This window comes from Pollicipes pollicipes, unplaced genomic scaffold (genome assembly GCF_011947565.3).
Source record: "Pollicipes pollicipes isolate AB1234 unplaced genomic scaffold, Ppol_2.1 Scaffold_3447;HRSCAF=4054_pilon_pilon_pilon, whole genome shotgun sequence".
NCBI classification, from domain to species: Eukaryota; Metazoa; Arthropoda; class Thecostraca; order Pollicipedomorpha; family Pollicipedidae; genus Pollicipes; species Pollicipes pollicipes.
The window spans coordinates 36,342,016-36,358,781 of NW_023596297.1; positions in this window are offsets into that span (position 1 = coordinate 36,342,016).

A 16,766-nucleotide genomic window follows, 5' to 3' on the forward strand; every position below is an offset into this window, starting at 1 on the left:
GAAATTTCCGGATTGCAATAGCCAACAAACTAGAAAATTAACGGTGTGCTAATCCTTGTCCAATCACGTCGGGGTAGCACTGGGTTGGTTTTCAACGAAGCAAGTATCTTACACGGCGCAGTCGCAGAGCAGCCAGGATTCCTCAATACGCACTTGCAATGCAAACCGGGCCATGCGGTGAGAACGCACATCTGCTCTGCAAAAGATCGGTCTTCGTGCATTTTGCGCGCGCGTGCGACCCTCGGAGCTCAGCAGAACCCACGATTGGACCCTGAGCACATCCTTTGTCAATAGGCAGTTCCGGTGTCTAAAAACGTCTTAGCTCGACTTGTCAGCACTTGGTCACATCCGCCGACCGGCAGCTTGGCTCGTGCCGATTGCTCGCCATTTGGAGAACACAATTCTCCCCGACAGGTTCATCCCGAAGAAAAACAACTGTCAACGATATTTTGACGCACATGGAAGGGAGCGTGCGCGTCACCATAACCTCCCTTGTTTCGCATATTCGGTGTGTTTGCACGGCACTTCTCGTTCCGGTATCGCGTTACATAAGCGGGGTGGTGTGCAATTGTACGCTGCCGTAGCGCACGCCGCGTTACATAACACGCGTCCACACCGCAACTCATTACCGCCCGCTTGGGAAACCCGATGTGAGCCGCCGAACGCATGTTTTCAACAGTACTACAAGGCTCAGTCACACGACCAGTAACCCGAACAGCGGGGTTGTTTGCCTTGCCACCTGTTCCTCACTCAACCTTTACCCATGGAGCGATGGTCTACCACAAACCAGGCTGCACAAAAACTTGTTCGGAAGCGCGGCTTGCCCGGCGCTCCGGCGGCGCGCGCCCCAGTTCGATCGGCAGCAACGCTATCACATAATCGCCGCATGCTCTGAGATAACCTTGGGCTCAACGAGCGATAGCCTTGCGTTCGGGTGCAGCGGCCGGTCACGTCCGCACCTGGCAGTCGGCGCCGGCCGAGACAGACACACTTCAAAGGGGGCCACAGGCCGCGGTGCGTTGCACACGCCCGCTCGTGACCGGCACCTACCCGGAATCGTGGCCCACAGCCCGGCCAGCATTCCCGGCAGGCGTAGCACGCAGCGGTACGGAGAGGGGCGGGGGGCGGGGGGGGAGGGTAGGAGAGCCGCGCCGGCCCCGACTGGCACGGCGCCGCCGCTCTGTGTACACACACGCCCGCGCCGGGGACAGAGGTCAGGCGGGGACGCGTCACGGCGGCGTCTCGGCCCGGTACCGATCCCGGTCGGAATCGGCCGACGGGAGACACGGACACACGTCGCACCGCGCCACCGACACTCTCCCAGCTACCAGAGACACGGACACCCGTCGCGCCACGTCACCGGTACCCTCCCAGCTACCACCCATACGTACACAAACGCGTACGGCTCGGGCTGAGGAATCCAGGGGCGGCAAGGTCACGCCCGTGAACGTGATAACAACCTGCCGCCTAACTGCCCAGGGTTTGACTTGGTATGCAATACGTGCTCGTGTAGCATGCAATGGTTCAGAGCTCAGACAGGCTCATGGTAGGCTAAGGGGGCTGTACCTGGGTTGAAAACTGAAGTTCTCCCGCCATGAAAAAACATAAAAAGTGGGAAATCGCCCCTCCACGCAGCTCGGTTAAATATGACAGGATCATAAAGGTCGCGCATCTGAGAGCCGTCAGCTGGCTAGCCGACTGAGTGGTTGGTCCTCTCCGAGAGCGAAGCGGTCAACGCAGTAACCTGCTGCGCTGGCCCTGTCCCAATCTTGTGCGGTCGCAGCCGGCCGTTGGTCATTTCCGTCCAAATGCGAGAAGAGGAAGTCTGGGCCGGAAGCGACGCCGTGGCTACGACCAGCTGCGAGCACCAGCTGCCAGGTGCTGGGGTCAGCCAGAGACACGCCACGTCCGGCTTTTGTGCTGATCAGCAGCCACCTCTGGTCCCACTGACCAGCGGTCCGCTAACCTGAGCTGGCGGCGGCCGGCCACCCACGGCCGCTTCAACAGCCAGACGGCTGGTACGGCGTCCGTTACCAGACCGCAGACACCTGTCAGCTGCCTCCCGGAAACCAGCGCCTGGGACGGGGCACCCGCCAAGTACCCCAGAGCGCCAAAGCGGTCAACGGTGACGTTTCACTATAACCCCATTTGAGCAGCTGAGAGGAAGCTAAACCTGCTTGCCCCGCTCTTCAAAAAGATGCGCCGTAAACACCTGATTAAAAGCCGTGGTCACAGCCGTGACGTTTGGTTACGCCAACCGGAGGGACCACGACGCGTCATGCCTATTGACCAACGGGAACGGCACGTCACGGGAACGCCGTGTGTTGCGCGGGGGATGGGCGTTCGCCGACGACACGCCCGTCTGCCACTGGCGCGCTTACAACACGGCACGTTACGGCGGCGGGCGGCAGGCGGCCGACCGTGACGGCTCGGGCGGCGGCGGCGGCGGCGCTGACCGCTCGCGCCGGCGCCGGGCAGCGGCCGCGCCGGCGGACTCCCCGACACGGCACAGCGCCATCCGCTCCGGCAGGACCGTGACGCTTCGGTGCTAGAACTTAACGCGGTCGGCGTTCAGTCGCCACGTCGGACTTCATTTGGACGATAGCGAGACAAAGCCTCTCCCTTGATCAAACGTCTTCCCAACACGTGTTTTCGCCAGTGTTCTAAAGCAATCGTTCGAGGCCGAGTCCTGACGTTTGGGAACTTCGGTCACCTCTTACTTATATACACGTCAGGCCTCCAGTTTAGTTAACAGCGGTTCCACAGCGTTAAGGGAGGCGCATGGGAAGGACGTGGTAAGTCGTTAACTGGGAGCAGCAATGAAGTGGTCATCGCATTTCCAAACAGGAAGTCTATTGTTATTTGGGCTCAGGGTCGCGCCGACAGCAACGGACAATATGTGTTTATGCACTCGTGTGTTCGCATAAGCAATGACAGACATCAGTAACAGAGGCGGAATCAGGCGGAATCAGGTGAACAGAGGCGGAATCAGGGTGGGCTGCAGTAGTAGTACCTTCCTCGCTCGGAAATAACAAGGCCAGCTAAAAATGCATTCTGCTCACACTTCACCTCCCTCTGTGAAGTAACAACCGAGCAGCAACTCAGTCACATTATCGAGTGGTGGGCGTCAGCCGCCCATCGCCACGCCGGACGGCCGCCAGGGGCCATTTCTGTCGGCCGGACTGCCCGCCACGCCCCCCCCCCCCCCCCCTCCCCCCAGTGTAGCGCCGCCGCCAGCTCTGCGCGCACCGCTCCAGTGACCCCGGCTTTCACGCGGCCGAGTTCCGGCGCGCCGCGCTCCCGACTGTCGGGTGTGATGGCCGCTGCAGCACGCGGAGCCGAACCGAGGCCGCAGTGCCGTGCCGTGCCGTACGCAACGGCAGGCCCCAACGGCCGCGTCCGACACCAACGGCTCACGTCCGCAGGAGATTGGCTAAATTCGTCACATGATCATGCCTGAAATTATTTGAAGTCACTGGCGCAGCCAAAATTGGACAGCACGGCCCACGAGAACGCCCCGTCGTGAATGCTTCGCCGGCATACTGACGTCATGAATTCTTGACGGCCCGACCCCGTCAATCTACGTCTGATCACGTTAATTCAGTGCTCTGTTGATACCTCAGTATGCCTAACGGGTATTACCGCGGTCATGGATTATCTCGCTGTGGGAAGACTGTGACGTCACTGCTGACGTCAGCCGTTCGTAACGACGCAGATTACAAACGGCAAGCATTCAGGCAGTAAACACAGACTACGCTGAAAGTGACGTACATTCGAGGGTAAACGAGCCCTGACATTGAGCTCGTTGAAACGCCATTACTGAAACTCCCGTGGCAGAATGGCGCATGGAAAGTTTTCACCGACTGTTTTAATGCACCAATACTAATGATTTTATTTGGCATCGTAAGTTGACCTCTTGCGTTCCATCTCTGATCCGCCAGACAGTTTATGTTTTCTGCTAAAATGCTTGGGATGAATTGTAATGCACACGTGGTGACGAATGGATGGGTGGATTAACGGGGATCAAATTAAGCAATGGATGATTTAGTTACATGAGCACAAGGTGTCCTGTAACTGAATGACGAATTCGCACGCTAACGAACCCACCGTGATCCGCACACTCATCGGCGCTTGTGACCTCGAACAAATCAGCTACACAAGACACAATCGCGTAGAAATAACCCTCCTGTCTCCTGGTAGGTCATGGCCAATGCTATTTCCCCTCCATGCAGCGTTGTTACGCACCAACCCAGACATTGCCACAGTACCAATGTGATCACATACACTTATAAAAGGCTCTCTACTCCATCGTGTCCCATTCACTCAGAATCTTCCCACCAGTCAGGTACAAAGCAAATCAGTAGCCATCGTCCTCATTCACCCTACAAAGCCGATGGCTGACAACTTCAACTAGATCTGCCATTACCATTATTTTCATAGATAAGACAGTAGTATTAGCCTTATTCCTCGGAAAACCAGGAGAATGGAGGTACAGTTAGGTGGATATTTCGGCAACATGTCTTTGTCGAAACAATAGCAGAAGTGAACTGAAGGAATAAGGAACAATACAAATAATGAGTGACATATTCCGAGGAATAAGGCTAATACTTCTGTCTTATCTAAATGAATAATGTTCCTCGGTAATGCACTGACCAACTTACATTTATTTTAGTCAACAGGGGTCAAATATAAACACACACGTCAAGGGCTGGATTAGCGGTTTTTAACATCTGACTTTTCAGGTGTTTGAAAATGAAGGACCTCGCACTATCACACAAACAGCAACCTAGCCTAGATTATCGTAGCAGAGAAACCAGCCAGTCGCCCACTCCCAACCGCCACAAGCATCCTGCCACGACCTCTGTCAGCGCCGCGACGAGCCGGATAGCCGAGAAGTTTCCTCTCGCGACGACGACATTTGCTGCCCAGTTGGCGGCGAGAAGGCGGCCCCTGCTGCGGGCAGTATCCCTGACTAACCACGCAAACGAATCTTTTCCTTATTTGTTCGAGGCATAGATGCCAGATAGCTCACCGCAGGGCTACCAAACCGGTCCGGGCCACTGGTCGAGACAAGGGCGTTGCTATTGCAGCATTGACCCCATTCTGTCTTCCGTAGAGTGTTCAAGGGCGTGCGTATATGCGTACGCATGTGTGACTGGCATGGCCTTACGTCCACTAGCTGCACTTCCAGCGCAGCTGGGCATCGCCAGGCGGCGCAGTCAATGGTTCAGCGCACAATTTGTCGGGAGTGTAGCGGAAACTCATTTCGCAATTTAAGTCGCTCGTGATGTCGAAATGTGTTGCAGGGCCTACGCAATTCCCCACTTAGCTGCCTCGGTTCGACCGCCGTTTGCTTGGCTGTCTGGCCAGACCACTCCCCAGTCTTCTCCCTCGCGGTGCAAGGAGCTACGCCGCGAGGCACCGCTTATGTAAGAGGTTAAGCTGCACGTCTGCGTAACCTGAGGCACGGGGTTCGATTTCCGCGGTGCCCACCCTTCCTGTCACGGTAAGAGACAGGCGACGTCCCATAGCCTCAGCAGCTGCGTGCGTCGTGAGGCCCCAGTGGCAGTGGCGGAGGCAAGAGCGTCATAACCGCGAGGGCCGGCACAGGTGCGTAACCCGCGTGGGACCATGTTCAGTAAGGTCACGATTAAGTGCTCCCCGCTTCACATCGAACGTTGCATAGACCAGGGAGTGGAGCAGGAGGACTCAGTACAAAGGGTTTGAGATGTACCGCTCCCGTAAAAATGAAACCGATGGGGGGGGGGGGGGGCATACGGCAGCAAAACATGAAACCTGCATCTCCGCCGAGCTCGCCTGATTGTTCACATTCTTTGGTTGCCGGCCTTGCCATGAAATAACTACAAAATAAAAACAAAGTAATACAATATAAATAACAAAGTAATTGGGGCGGCTGTTGCGGGCCCAATTACTCACCACCCACAAGTCGGCAGATCAACACGACAAACAGGCTGCTCACAACATCCCTTGGCAAATACAACGACGCTCAAGCAACACGCTGCCATGCTGGTCTTTCGGTACGGCTATTCTAAGGCATCTTAGACAGTCCTAACCAGTTATGATTGGACGAAGCTGTGGCGTTGTGGCCAACGACAACCTGCCATGCAAACGCCGCTATTACATGTCATACACTAGTTTTGTTTGAGTTTCATGGGTAGAAAATGCGATGTACTACCTGTCCCATAGGCGACACCCGTGTTTATTGAAATCAGCAAAATTTCAGCTGTTCGCCAAATAAAGGTGATTGTCACAACAACTACGCCACAGCAGATTTGCTCAGCAATTAAACAATTCGTGTCCGTAAACCGCCACTGATAATTCCTTTCCAGATGCTGGCCATCGAGTCCAAGGAAAAAACAGCTCCAGACACAGCATTCCATCGCATAAACCAGTCTACGAGCTACCCATGGACCGTGCATGCCATTTATAGAGGTGAGAGGACAGTGAGACTACAATCAAAATCAAAACACTTGAACCCACCAACAGTTTGTCACCTGCCTTGACTTTGGAGCCACTTTTGACCCTAAAAACAGGTACGCATCGGAGCACAAGGAGGAAGAGCACATCGCCAGCTCCATGTGACAACTGATCACCTAGAAATCCTGGGCCAGGTTTTAGAAAGTAGTATTCAGCATGGCTGGGCTTACTTAGTGCTGGTGTCGGCGGCAGGGCGGCGGACGATCGAGGCCGGCCGACCGGTGGGCGGCGGCGGCGCCGAGCGGACTGGCTCGTGCATCCTCAGACACCTGCTGTTGATACTCTGCAGACAGGGACAGATGATGGTGTTCATGATGTGGCCAGCCAGCTTCTCACTCAGAAAAGCCTACTGAATATGTACTATCATGTCAGCTTAGAAATGGGAGCATCCAAGATGTTGAGACCCTGCAAACTGTTCTTTTTATGGATTGCCACAGGGTTCATCTTGAACTTCCACATAAATTATGGGGTGCTGGAGCAAATACATCTTTCCCTTTCCTATATTTGACATCTATGATTATCAGAGCACAAATTTGAGTCTTAATTAATATTCAACATTTCTTTTCCCTTTTCAATATCTGCCATCTATGATAATGAGGTCTTAATCAAACAAAAACCATATTTTCAGACTAACTGGCCTAGCCAGGGTGATGTGCACTAAGCTTTCTGCAGGCTAGTGCAACAGCCTATGTAATTCTTGATTGTATATAAATGTAATTTTCAGAAATGAAGCAATAACCTTTTTTCCAAAAGTAAAACTCAATTCAAAGTTGCATTAATCTAATCAGTTCAAACCAAAATCAATTTCATGTGCTTTCACTTGGTCACCACAGATTCTGGTGAAGTTGAATCAAGCAAAACTGAGTGACTCTGAATGAACCATTTACCTGTCTTATAAATGAATGCTTATGATAAGTCTTCCCCAACCTTTCCAAGTTGGTTTAAGAGGATTCTGGTGTCGATCAAAGGAAAACAAGCAATGCTTTTGCTGGACCTTGTGCCTCCTGAGCTGACCCTTGATATCAGTTACTATGAACCCCCTCCTATGATGACCAGCAAAGCAAACAGCCCTTTACCTATGACTTCCCAAACAGAGCCTACACAAGCAATGACCATCAGTTTCATGTGCTGTGAATTAGTCACCACAGATTCTGCTGAAGCTGAATCAAGCACAAATGAGTGAGTTTGAATACACCATTCAATTGTCTTAAAAACAAATACTTATCAGTGCTCCCTGACATTTCCAAGTGAGATATATGAGGATTCTGGAGCTGATTCATGGGGAATGAGGGAATGTCTATACTGGACCCTGTGCTGCATGAGCTGACCCTTGGCATCAATTACTATGAACCTCCCATCCTGGGATGACCCAACAAAGGGACCAATACTTTATCTATAACTTCCCAAACAGAGCCTACACAATCAATGGCCATCATGTCATAAGTAACACAAGTATGTACATGCTGACAGGTGTATGACTAAATACAAAGGCAGGTACCTACCTAAAAATCAATTAAACCATGTATATACATACAGAACACTGACATTGAACTAGCAGATACCAAAGAAAGTGACAACACTTCTTCTATGCTGTCGTCACGCGACAAGTACCACCAGGGACATGTGGAACACTGACATCGTCAACCAAAGCACGAAACAAAGCAGTCAGTTCCAATCTGACATATTCTCAACAGGTGGCAGCGACCATCCAAGATCACCTTTTAATCCCGAGAGCACCGCAGTTAAGTGCTGAATGTCAATACTAAATCATTTACCTATGAAGCGCGACGCTAGGCCGAGCTGACACTTTGCTGCGCAGCGAACCCGACGGCCTACCCTGGCTCCCAGCCGCCTGCAGACCACTCAAATCACTGAACCCCCGAATCAACAGCTGTCCCAGCTGATACTGGTCGTTTATCAAGGACACAAATACAGCTACGTTCACTAAGCGACTCGCTTGTATTAACCGCCGGTGGAGCTGTGACGTCATTGGTAGCAAAGCGTTCTCTGCGGGCCAAACACCTTCACGAGAAGGATTTTCTATATTCGTTTCACCTTGGACCCACCTTGGGATTGGCTCATTTCCACCCGCTATTATTTCCTAATCGGTTGTTACAATCCGTTGCATGCCCGATTTTATTTGTTTCCGGACTGCTTACACCCAGATATGCCTTTGTGCGGTGTATGACGGTAATTTTAAAAGTGATATGAATGGGGAATGAATGAATTATGACTTAAAGAAGTGCGAGCTGTAACATTATGAAGCATAACTCGAAGCGTCCATCGGTGATGATATTTGAGTTTTAAGGTCCCCTCTCCAGAGCACAAGGGTATCCCAAGGTTGGTGATGGAGGGCGACTTGGTGTTTTAGGGCTCGTCGGCATAGGGACCATTCTGCACCCACGGGTATCCCAAGGGAACCCGAAGGTGCCCCTTTAGTCTCCGAAAGCGCTCCAAACCGGCTGAGCGGATGCAGATATCTAAATCAAAGTGCAAAATGGCGGTTTCGGGCCTCCCGACTGCTAAGAAGCGCCAGACACAAGGATGAATGACTCAGGACCAGACAACAAAAATCTTGGCTGATTAGAAGGCATGCAGTTGGAAAATTTTGAGAACCTGTTGCTGTGCCCAGGGGCCGGACAACGAAAACGGATCCGCATAAGTTAACTTACTGGGTTCTCCCGATCATCCAAGGGTATTTCACAGTGGTTTTTGGCTCCTCCCATCCGCTAGGAGAGCCTTGCGCTCACAGGCCTTTGAAGTGCCCGGAGTGCTACATACCAGCTTTGCTTCGCCCCAATGTTGTAAACATATATAGCAATATACGGAAGGCAGATCAATATCAATAAAGGTGAAAGAATAAAGAAGCAAGTGAAGTTTGCTCAAAGTGGGGCTGATTTTCTCAAGTAGTTTCTTAAAAGGTATCTCATCTACATTCAACGTGCAATGCGAGACCTAGCGGCCCAGGGGCTGCCCAGAGAGGAAGGGATTCGGCGTCAACATGGGTCTGTGTACAAATATAAAATGCATGGTGTCGTCACGGCGTCATTGGCGGCGTGAAGTGACGTACCGTGAGCGTGCAATATACGTCAGCAACTACCGAAATGCCTAACCTAACCTATCATTGTAGATGCAGCAAGGCCGACAGCTCGCTTCACCTACCGACCGAGGTCTAGGTAGGTGACCGCCATTTACGATGCAGCCACAAGCTGGACTGCTGGCGACAACTGAGCCATCTAGCCGGGATGCGGCCGTAAGTCTCTATTCCAGTGTCACCGATGCAGTGAAATACTCGGGTTACTGCTGGTGTCACGCGACAGAGCAACTCCTGGCGGTCAGTGCCACACATGAAACACTGCATTGGCATGTTTCGTCTAGCCTTTTCGCATCGGCTTGTACTGAAGTCTTGTTTGCCTGTAAGTGACCATTCCATGACTGTGGAATACCACATGCATCTGGAAGCCGTCCGCATAGTGACTTACCTTGAACTGATCCTCTTGAGCCCACAGCTGAACAGGAGCTGTGGTTGTGACGATATGATTTGGATTTGCTTGAACTAAGGCGTCTCAGCCCAATCATGGGATTGCACATCTTTGCGGACTCAAAATCATCGTAGGACTGGGATTTTCCTGTTATTGGTCGTTGAAAACTAGTTTTTCATTTCAGCGGAAGTGATAGTTACGAGACAAAATGTGAAAGCAAGGTGAAAAGGTCTGTTCGCTCATTGTCTTTTATAAGGGTAATGTAGAAATGATTCATGTTCGGTGGTGAAATAATAACCGAGGAGTTTGCTATGTTGACTGCATTCTGTGCATGTAAGAGTTATGGGTTTTATGGAACAAGTGGTTTTATGGAACAATGTACACACAGCGGACGGGCTTCCTTCTGACGAATGTCGCTAGAAGTCGGTCGTCGGCAACACGAATCCCTGTCTAGCACCTCCTTTCATCTGTTTTCCAACATTTTGTTCACGTTGCAATGAATTGATGGCGTTGAGTTCGGCGACAAACATTACGGTACTGATGCATAACATATGCGTATGCATTCGTATGCACGTATGCATTCGTATGCATTCGTATGCACGTATGCATTCCATGTGTCCATGCCGCATATAGTAAAACTATACTTCAAGTCCATGAAGTTCAAACCATGGAATAAATTCTAAACTTCCTCAAAAAGTGAGCGTGGTGGGCCTGAACTGAGAAATTCATTTTGAAGACCGTTCGGTGCAGTTTACAGAACCGCTCTTATCAAAGGAAGTATCCCACCTTAGAAACATAGTACAAATACATAATTTAATGAAATCTCAGGACCTACCCAGGCGTGCATGACGCCCTAGAATTTCACTAAAATACTGTCACTCCATTGGTCGTAAAGCGCTCAAGGCCTAGCCAAATATAATCATCGTGGTATTAATTTCTGAAATACGTGAGTGCGAGCTTTGGAACAAACGGAATGAAATTAGCTTTCAATTATTATACCGCATTTCGTGCCAGTTTCAAGCACGAATCACGTTTTGCGCTATGTAGTATGAGAAGCTAGACAATAGCACAGGTTATAATGAAATCAAGGCTTGTAGTGGCATAACTTAATAATATAGCCATTATGTACAGCTAAATAATATTGCCTATATAGTCGAGGCTGCCAATGTAAAAAATATAAAACCACGGATTTATATGCAAGAATACGACGGGAAACGGCAAAATACGCGCATACAACATTTGGATTTTGGAAACGCCGTGTTGAAGTCTACAAGTTAGTCAGCATGTTCGCTGAGTGGCAATTTCCCTCGGCCAGTTTGGTGGTCCTCCTGACGCGATACAAAACGTTCCTTAATGCAATGAAACGATGACTTATTGAGAACTTTATTTCCTAAAAAGTGAAGTTGTGTTTTCTAGACTCGGCAGTTGCACTTAAAATTTATATTTGAAGCCAATAATTAAAAGTGAGCTTATTTCATCATACATGATGCTTGCCTCAATGTCTTCCGATGCGCCCTCAAGCCCTGTGACCAAAAACCCGCCGGGCGATGCGGGGAGCCCTGAGCTCCGCTGTTCCTAACCTAATGAGAAGAAAATATGACAACGTTTCAAACTTTAAATCTGGTGCGGAGAGTAGGACCGAACGCACTTGGCAGCACTGGTTAGCACAAGCGCCGGCGTTTGATTTTTCGTCTGATAGCACTGGTACAACTTTGGTGAGCGTCTTAGCATAGTGCACAAAACGGTACAGCATTTTGAAATACCTGCAATTGCACACAATGAGGTGGAACGCATCGTTTGATATCACCGACTCTGGGCTGTAGGGGACGTCCAAGCATGGGCCGGGAAGGCAGTGCCCATTTTCGTTTGGTGTGATCACCGCAAGGCGTATTATCGAACGGTTCACGGATGTTTCAGTCGTGGAGAAAGTACAGCGCGTTTTCAAAAGCATTCATGATCGAGATCGGTGAATGGGACCAAAGAGGCTTATGAGCTCTGAGTCACCTCACGACAGCTGAAACATCGGGCCTCTGCACCGCCGCCTGTTGGTTCGATGATTGCTGTTTACCTTCATAATGTTCGAAAGAAAGCGACCAACTTACGTTCAATGTCAAATCAAAAAATAGGTCATCAAACAAGCAGGCCACGGTGCACAGGCCCGACGTTTCGATGACGTGAGGTAACTCAGAGCTCATAAGCCCGCAATTTACGAGTTAAAAAACATAAGTTTCTTAAAACATGAGTTTTTTGGCTGTTGTATATTGTGCACCACGTTCCAAGATGCAGACGACATTAATAATACGCCGTGAGAGATCATATCGGCACAAATAGGTGGGGTTGGCCGCGGCCGGTGTTCAGGTCTTGTTCGATAGCCTTGGAATATAGCAATGAATTTCGTCACTCCCAATCACCAAACTAGTTTGGCATATTTTTAACACGCTGCATTATTTTGCTCTCAAGATCGTGTGGGTCCTCAAAAATGTAAACAATGCCGGTGAAGACAATTAAAGGATAGGTGGAAGTACCTAGACATCGGCAGAGGACAGAAAGAGTGTTTTGATAGAAAATAACATAAGGCCAGTTGTGAGCATAACTATAAGGCCATTCGTGGGCACACCGCCCTGAGTGACAATTGAAGCTACATTGGCGGCTAGATTTGTTCGCTCAAAAAAAATATATTTCCGACAGCCACCCGTGAACCGTTTGATATCGTGCTTTGTGTACCCGCCACTTGATACATGTAGGGAACCCGTCATCGTCAAGCTTTGCTTCCGCCTAAGGCGCTGGGGCACCTTTCAGGTATGCCATTGGTCGTCACCTGGACGATGGCTTCATTCAGGCTCCCGAGACTCCCAGGACACCTCTTGCGGACTGTAAATTTCACAAATCCCAATAGCTGCACATCTAGAGGTCAAATTCGACAGGTGAGCCGGCCATGTTTTTTGGCTGAGCTGGTGCGCTCTTCGAAATTATCCTCCAGCTGGGTCAGGGCCATTGTTACTTTAATTGTCTTGTCTGTACGGAGCCTGATCACCGCATCTTTGCTATGCATATGGATGCACAGCGTGAGTCGCAGATGCGTCGGAGGAGCCACGGCTACCGAGCTGGCTCTGAGCCACTGAGCCGGCCCCGAGCTATCGAGCCGGCTCCGAGCTGCCGAGCCAGCTCCGAGCTACCGAGCCGACCCCGAACTACCGAGCCGGCTCCGAGCGAGACCGATCAGCCGCTGATCCGACCGTGCAGACGGCGGCGTCGCCCTCGAGCGGATGAGGTCACGGTCTAACATCTTCTAGGTTCTACTTTTGGTATTATGTTCGTCTGGGTTAAGTCCGCCGGAACCTATGGCGACCTCCGTCAACCACGTGGATGACTATCGCGATGGGAGCTTATTTGAGATATAAGCCTTTCACCGCGACGGAGATAATTGCCTAACAGCACGGGAGGACTTGGACCGTTTCGGACGTTGGAGTTCATGACGTTCATGCCGTGCAGTTGGCATCAGACGTTCATGCCGTGCCCCTCGACGAAATCCTGCGTGGGCCCATTCGGCGGGGAAGCACCAAACCCTTCATTTTGGGGCACCATGACCATTATTTTCAAGAAGCCCCCAATTCCAGGAAGTACCAGAAAGGGTCTCGACCCTTTATTCTGAAAGAGGCATAAATTCCAGGGGCATAACTATGTTGAACTTTCTGTTCTGATAAGATCCTGGGTCGGGGGCCTGACAGGCAGTCCCTGACCAGAACGTTTTAGCAAAGCAACTCAATTGGTTTACCAGTTGATCCTCTGGACGAAATTCGCAGTTGCAGCATTACGGGCAGGACAGATTACGCCACTGCATCTTGCATCCGTGGTGCTCTATGCGGTAATCTTTCCCGACCACTAATCTTAAAATTGCACCGGTGAAATATCCGGCCCGGGACGGCTTTTGTACGTGTACCAACTGATTTCATAAAGCGTTGTAGGGTACTTATTTTCGATGCGTGGTCATTTCTACCCGCCTGCTGACCTCTGCCCGGTGTTGCTGCAAGGTATCGTATCCTACAATGGTGTAACTACAACATTTTTGTTCCGACGTCTCACACAGCGCCTCACGGATCGGGCACCAAGGAATTACATGCAGTCCGACAATAATACTCTCCATACGCGCCAAGCAATTGCACAACACACTAAATACGATCAGCTACGCACGAAACAGGAAAGCTCAACATTCTGAATGCATTACTCATTCATGACCAGACACAACTTCTAAGTAAACAAATAAATCGGACTATTGAATTATCTCTTCGGAGCAGCATGACAAATAAATCATGCAGACAAGGAACAAAACACTGAGGAATGGTATGGGTATCAGGTGATTGGCATGCAGTGTTGTGATTGGCCGTGCTGAATGTGTTATTCACAGTGTGTAATGCTAATGATGTCTTCTGCACGGCTAACAATTTGTGTGTTGTCAAGCCAAAACGGCAGTGAGTGCTGTCCAATGAAAAGTTTATTGTTGTTTGCATGCTTGTGTTTTATGTTCTGATTTTAAGCGTTTAAGGAGCAGACATGAAACGAAGAGCTAGATATATAGAAGAGTCAATCACTAGTCATATACCGTGTAAACTCTGGGAGCTGCGTCTGTCTGTGGTCAAAAAGTATATATATATATATATATATATGTATATGTATATATGTACCATTATTTAGTGCTTTATGCGAATTGAGCAAAATCACTGCCCAAAACTGACAAAAAACACATCGCAAGCACCACATCGGAGGGATCGGAAGCAGTAAACGCCACGGTAATTGCATCTCCACACATCTTCACCTTCAAAATACTAGAAAACTGGAGAAGACCTCTTACTTTGTGAGTTCCATTGAGTTTAGGGTTCCCTTCCACAAGAATCCTCGTATTCTGGTCATTGAGTTTTGATATTCTTATGAATGGAATTTCTCTACGGGAAACCAGCTTTCTGTCGCAGCTGTGGAAAACTACGCGTGCTATGCATGCAAATACATGGAGCTTGTTCGTTTTCTCCAGATTATGGTGGATACATTTATTTTGGCGCTAAGTATTTATGAGAAAACATGGCAATATGCACTTAAATTTGCTGCTAAATACCACCAAAATCAAACACGTACTCGATTCGTAGTTTATATGCGGCAAGCCGGCGAGTTGACGAGATTAGATGATCACTGAGGACTAATGCGGAATTCTTGCTTTGTTTGTTGCGACGGAGTACAAAATAGTCTAGCATTCAGAATGCATTAAAAACGCACTGTACGGGCCTAATAACCGTCACAAGTTCTGTAACCAACGGAAATAATATGCGCGGCGTCAGCGGCGCGTAAAATTATTTCCGACATTCATAAGTACAAATTCATCGGCGTACTCGGCATAGGCACACATTCATTCATAAGTCGGCAACAGGTAAAGCCCAAATTAAAATTAGTAAGATTTAGGTCCCTCTCAATGGCGTTAGCCCTCCTATAATGTGGAAAACCCGAGACCAACAGCGACGGCAGCCGAGAGATCGAAGCTGTCGCGGCACGCCAACAAAGATGCTCCCGTCAACAATGTCGGGTCCTCACAGCAAGCAAGAAGAGCCGAACACCAATATGGTGAGACTCCTGAATGATAGGGAGTGCCCCGGCAGGCTAACATGTAGGGTCCGGCCAGAGCACAGGATCTCCTGAGCAAAGGGAATAACCAAAGACCAGCGCACATGAATTAATGCCCCTGTGTGATCAAGAGTGCCCGGTCAGCTTAACAGAGAAGGGTCTGACAAGTGAAAGGTTCTCAGCAAATGAGCTCAAGGGGAAAGACCCATAGATCAGTGAAGAGGACCCCTGAGCATCGAGTGTCTCGGTGCGTTACCTTGTATGGGTTCCAGCAACAACGCAGAGTCCTCCAAGCAAGTGGAAAGAAACCGATACCAATATGAAGGGTCCCTGGGCAACCGACCGTACCCCGGCATGTGGGGCCCCGGAAGCGTCGGCGGGGCGGGAGAGCCCGCTTGTCCCCGGGCGCAGCGGTCCCGACCGAGCCAGCGCCGGCCCCCACGCCTCTGGTAGCGGCGCTACCTGGAGCGACTGCGCTCAGTCCGGTGGCAAGACCCGGGGAGCGGCCGCGCCCAAGTCGGACAAGGCCTCCAGGCGTCTAAGTAATTTAAAGTAGCCATGCTTTACTGTACGTATCACGTGATCATCGATGGAATGCCGGGTTGACTATGCCATCTGCTGACAAAAGAAGGAAACAGTAGCAGGGGTAAAAAATGCTTCTGTAGCATCATCTAGTAGCAGAAATCCGAACTAACCTGAGTGCCGCGAATGCTGGACGTTTTGAACACTGGACGTTACGACTCTGAAAGTTGCGACTCTAGATGTTGCGCGCTTGGATGCCATAAACGCCCCCAATGGGCATGGAATTGGACGCATGCTGTATGTTATGAACGCTGCATGCTGCGATCTTGGATAATATAAGCACCGGACGGTGCCATCTGGGACGTTTTGATGGCACCCCCTAGCGTGGACGCATGCTCTAGTAATGCGTATGACAACCCAGTATATTACTAATGCCCTCCCCACAATGGAACGTAAGAAAGACATGAGGCGCAAGAGACTGCATTAAAAACAGAGTTGGAACAATGTTGGAGCATTCTTGGTTTCACTTCTCATCTCAAATGGCTGAAATCTCACTCGGAGTGCACGAGTGTCATGTCTTAGTCGAAAAAAACGTCGGGGTAGGGTGACGTTTTTATTTGAGGTAAAATTTGTGGCCTCTTTACAACTACGATGCAG